Here is a 5755-nt window from a genome sequence, read left to right as displayed (position 1 = left end):
ACTAGTCTGTAGTGCTTCTCGTACTACAGACGCATTTATAGTATGGCTCTTAGTAAAGACGCATTTATAAATACCATCTGTAGTATGATTCTTACTATAGACGCGTGATAAGAATATGCGTCTATAGCAGAAAGTTTTTACTGATGCGTGTTAACCTTATCACAGACGCATCTTTGTGACATACATCTCTTCTAGTAACGTGTTACTACAGACATGTGTTTACTCCCAGCAGTATTTGTATATCACAGTCGCGTGTTAGCAATACGCGTCTATAGTATGTGCTTATTACAAAAGTGATGTCTTTGAACATGTGTCTGCCATGTGCTTTTTTTATGCAGTGTAGACATGTTGTTCATTTATTCAAGGGACACTAATGTTATGGGCACCACGGCGATCTGCAAGAAGATAAACTAAAAACGCAACTACATAACATGGACTCTGCACACACACCCCCAGCAGTATTGCTTCATGCGGTCAGGGCGTCAGGCACTCAGGCTGATGGCAGCTTCATAAGCTCTACGACCTTGTTCACTCTTGGCCTGTCCATTACCTCAGCAAGCCAAGCCTTGACAAGCGGATATGCATCAAGCGCTGACGCGTGGGACCTGCCAAGCAGGTAGTAAGCCGCTGGGAAATGGTTGATATCCGCCAGGCTGACAAAGTCTCCGGCTAAGTACTTGAACCTGGACAGACGTGCCTCGTAAACCACTAGGGCCGTCTTGAGCTTCTCTAGATTCTCCGGGACGATTTTCGTGTCGGTTTCGCCACCCAGGAAGGGGACGACCAAGCACTGGAAGATGATGGGCGACATGGTGCTGGTGAAGTGCCCGACTCCACTTCCAGCCAAACGTCCACCATTGCTGACTCGGCGAGGTTGCTTTCTCCACTACTACACAAATGATTTTAGGAGGCAGTGCCAATACATTAACGGAGGCGGACACAAAATTCAGCCACCTCCTAAAATATCGGGCTATTAATGGAGGCGGTCAATTTCATTTACCGAGGCGGTCACGTTTGCCGCCTCGTAAAATCAATTTACAGAGGCGGTCAAAAAATAACCGCCTCCTAAAATCGATTTACGGAAGCAGGCGTCTTAAGACAACCGCCTCCAAAAATCCTCTATTTCCGGAGGCGGTCGTCTTAAGGCTACCGCCTCCATAAATCCATTTCCGGAGGCGGGCACACTATAAAGCCCGCCTCCAAAAATGGTGGTCCAGCTCCCAGCCCAAGCAAAAGCCCATATCTATCCTCTATCGGGCTTTATATAACCTAGAATTAGGGTTTCTCAGCATTTCTCTCCCTCCATCCCGACCCTCTCCCTCCCCTACGACGCTCCCCCTCCCTCCCGACTCCCTACGGCGTGTGTCTCCCCTCCCGTTCCTCTCACTCCCTACGACGTTCCCCCCTCCCTCCCGACTCCCTACGACGGCGCCCCTCTCCCCTCCACTTTCTCTCACTCTGACACTCCTCTCCCAGCCCGCCCACCCCTCCCCGCGGTGCCCCACCCCACCCCTCCCCTCCCTCCCAGCGGCGAGCATCTCCCCGTCTGGCGAGCTCCTCCCCCCGGCTCCTCTCCCAGCGCCGAGCTCCTTCCCTGGCTCCTCTCCCGACGGCCAGCACGTGCTCCTCCCCCGGCTCCTCCTCCGACGACCAAGGTGGCCTAATCCGCCGCTGATGGCTAGATCCGCAACCATGGTGGCCGGATTTGCAGCTGGTGGCCGAATCAGCGACCATGGTGGCTGGATCCGCGACCATAGGGCGAGGTGGAGGTGCGGTGGCTAGATCCGGCGAAGGTGTGGTGGTGCCAGGCAGAGGTGCAGCGGCCCCTACTCCAGCGAAGGTACGGTGGCCAGATCCGGCGACAGCGGACGCGCACGCGGCGGATAGAGCTCCCTCGGTGGTGGATCGAGCAGCCCTAGCTGTGGCGCTCGTGGGGCAGGGCCTGCTCCCCCAACGGTGGCGGCGGTGCGCAGGGACGGTGGCGCGAGGCCCAGATCTAGGCCTGGCTAGGGCTGGGCTTCGGGCTTTTTTATTTTTTTATTTTTCTTTTTTCGTATTGATTAACCGAGCCGGACAAAGCGCCCGCCTCCGTGGTCTGCCCAATAACAGTGACCTTTGAATGGAGGCGGTTGCTTGGCGGGCGCATTGCCCGCCTCCAAAAATCCAAAGCGCCCACCTCCACAAAGTTTTCTGTAGTAGTGCTCAAAGGAGATGCGACCCACCTTTGCGAAAGATGTACTTTCAAATTGCAAGGGACTCTGTTAAGATATATGTACGTACTAATAAATTGTCATATGTGTATGATTATTATGTATAGATACGTAAAGGGAAGAATGCAACGAGCTTGTTTAACCACAGCAGCCTTTCTTGGCCCTATTCGTTTCGCTGAAATTTGGCTTATACTAATTTGTTGTAAGAGAAAAACACTGTTTATTCGTTGAAAAATACTCGTGAAGTAGGAACCGGGCGACTTCCTCACCGCATCGTTCTTTGAACGTAACTACCTCAGCTGCATTACTTTACTTACGTTATGCATATGTAGAGGCAACCAAAACGGTTGTCGTAGTTTTCCTTAAAAAAACTTTATATTTTTTGCCAGAAAAAAACTTTATATAATGCAAAGCAATGACACAGGTAAAAGAAAATCTTTCTATCATTTTTCCTTTGGAAAAAAAAGAGAGAATCTATTTCAATAATATTGGATCAAACCAAGCAAGGAACGAGCATTGTTTGTTGCAATCTCACCGTAATGAATCAGATCGCCATCCTGGAAAGCTGGGACCTGACCGAAGTGCTGCAAAATCAAGTAAAGAAAAGAATAACGATATATGAGAAAGCGCCACCAGATATACATTAATCGGGAGGATCATAGAGATAATGGAGAAGAGTTGGACGGAGTACGTTGCGGGCAACATGCGCCGGGCTCTTGTGATCGCCGGTGATCATGTCGACGGGGACTACCTCGTACTCTGCGCCGACCTCCTCCAGGCAGACAAGAACGCGTGCCACGTTCGTCGACATTGCTGGCCCATACACCTTCATTGCCATTATTTCCTCCTGGCAGTGTGAGATGAATGTAGGAGGCTGTTGTGGATCGATGGCACCTCTTACTGGAGACGAAGACTTGCTTTATACTAGATATTTGAGCTATGCATGGGCCAAGTCCTGGGAGTTTGCGTTAACTAAAGAAACTCTTGCGGACACTATCTTTAGATCATCATATGGAAAACTTCGGACAATGTACCTACTCTCATTGAAATTGAAGTCAACGTCAACATACTAATACAGAATGAAGAGAGTTTTTAGCATTATGTGTCACTGGTGGTGGTGGTTCATGGTGACTCATCAACAGTTTCTAATAAGACGAAGAAGCAAAAGGGCTGCCATTGTTGATAGTTGAGTTTGTTGCTTCTGTTGTATTTTTAGGTTTCGTTGCTTTCAGCCGTTGTAGCTCTGTTGTATTGCACGGTCTGGGTTCTTCTTCTTTTCAATATAGTCGGCAGCTCTCCTGCATGATTCGTTTAAAAAAAAAAGCTGCCCATTACTGATTATGTATACCAGTCCATCAGTGATCAGCCCATGTCCCTGCATGAGCTACGAAGTGTTGGAAGTTTGTTTTAAGTACGCGTTTGTATTCTTTGAGCCAATATAGTGTGGGTCAGCCTCTCAGATACGAACTACGCCGGGACCAGACAGAAACCAATCAAGCCCTATGTTTCTGCACCACAAGATATGTCACTCCTGCAACAATGGTGAAACCAATCTAGCTTGATGACCTCACCGTGAGGTCATGCTCAAACCTTATACGGCCGTTTTCCTTTAGGAAAGTGATTTCAAAATACTTTAGAAAATACACTGATGCTAGCAATGAACCTCCACCGTTCATCTCTAGAGCGGTGGCCAAGATTAAAAGACCCCATACACTTGTACCAGCAATGAAATTTTGCACATCATCTAGACTTGAGGGCATTTAGACTTTTTTTAACACAATTTGACACCGCTAGAGGTAAAAATGGACGGAGTAGCATGGAGGGCAAAAAAGTTCGAATCAATAGGCACCTATGTCCGCTCAACTTTTTTAATGACACATATGTAATTTGAAACTTTTATAATAGCACAAAGGGAAAAGACTCTGGTTTCCCAGGACGGGGTGATGGGGAAAGGCTGGGTTAAGCCGGGATTAGAATCCAGGCAGGACCGAACGAACAAGGCCTTAATCAGGTGGAAAGACTTCCTGCTGTATCCAAAATGGCGTGATCAATGTTATTTTTAATTTAAAAGATTGAATACTTTAAAAACTTTTCAGAAAAAGAAAATTTATTATAGACAGAAGTTGTGCACACAACCATCCATTATTAAAAACACAAATTAAAAGCAGCTTGCTCTCGAAGAGCGACAAAAAAAACAATAGCCGCCACCTAAACACCAAGTCTATTACAATACACGCACCCTGTCGGTGCGAAAAGTGACCAACAAGTAAATATTTATCGTTTTGTCGTATATTGTGATCGGATGTGGCCTAGCACTCAATGACACAGGGTTTATACTGGTTCAAGCAACCAGTTAGAGTCGGTCGGTGACTTTATTCCTGAGCCTAGGTACTCGAAGTTTGTTGTGGGGTTACAAACGAGTGGGAATAAGATGGCAGGTGTTAGAGGTCCGGTCGGACTCTGGACTAAAGGGCCAAGAGTGACGGGAGCTCCTACGTGTGCTAAGTATTCGAACGTACGCTCTGTGTAGCTTTAGAGCTCTAGAGCCATGGAGCTATTTGAGCACCTAGATTGTCTAAAGCTTAGCAGAGAGAGAGAGTCAGAATCCATCGTCCGTTGTTGGAATAGAGCGCATCCCTTTTTATAGGTTAAGGGGATGGCCTTACAAGTGAGAGAGAGAGTGAGAGAGAGAGAGAGAGATGTGTGCGTGCTACCTAGTCTTGTTGCCCACGCCGTCGGGTACAAGATGGTTTGTCGGCGCTCACAATACTGTTGATGGCCAGATGCATGTGGTAGGCTCCATCGTGTTCTTCTAGTATGGCAAATGTCGGCGCCTACCATACTGTAGGACAAATGTCGGCGCCCACAACACTATTCATGTTTTGACATGTCTGAAAGGTTGTAAAGCCCCCACCTGGCATGGCCTGACGGTACTGTCCTGCAGGTATGCAGGGTACGGTCCTCGGTATTGCGGTTGACTTTGAGCGCCTTGCCTTATCTGCTCCACCTGTTTCTTGGATCTCACCGAGCGGGCGTCCCCGGCCGGTCGTTCCCAGTTGGCTCCGACCACGTCGATCGGAGAAGAAACGTAAGCAGAGGTTCGGTGTATTCCCGGTTAGAGAAGCGGGCCAGAGTCAGAAGCGAGCGTCGTCCCCTCCTTGGCTAAGCCTTCCGGTCAGAAAAGCGAGGTCAGAGTAAAAAACGAGCATTGTCCCCTCCTTAGCCAGGCCTTCTGGTGGGAGAAGCGGGTTAGAGTCGGAAGCGAGCGTCGTCCCCTCCTTGGCCAGGCCTTCCGGTCAGAGACTGGATCGCTCTTCTGGCTTGTCGTTAGTTATCTGGGTCGGCCCAGGAGTTGCACGTCGTTTGTAATGCCATCTGCTAGGCCAAGTTTTTGTTGGGAAGCGGGCCCATTAGGGACCCTGAGTTTATAAACCCGACAGGAGCACCTAAGCCCTCAGGCGATTCGGGTAGAATCATCTGGGGATTTTTCATTTTGCCAGCAGGTGCGCATGAGCGCATCCGGTGGATGTAGCCCGCGAGCCCCT

At 48.9% G+C, this 5755-nt stretch overlaps 1 pseudogene; it reads right to left on the bottom strand.

Moving 5' to 3' along the window:
• Positions 1-490: 490 nt before the first annotated feature.
• On the bottom strand, positions 491-3048 carry LOC136460615 (probable glutathione S-transferase GSTF1; annotated as a pseudogene).
• Positions 3049-5755: the final 2707 nt, after the last annotated feature.

This window comes from Miscanthus floridulus, chromosome 6, assembly GCF_019320115.1.
Source record: "Miscanthus floridulus cultivar M001 chromosome 6, ASM1932011v1, whole genome shotgun sequence".
Taxonomy (NCBI): domain Eukaryota; kingdom Viridiplantae; phylum Streptophyta; class Magnoliopsida; order Poales; family Poaceae; genus Miscanthus; species Miscanthus floridulus.
Note: the sequence above shows the minus strand (reverse complement) of the source record. Positions and strands in the feature narration are given on the sequence as shown.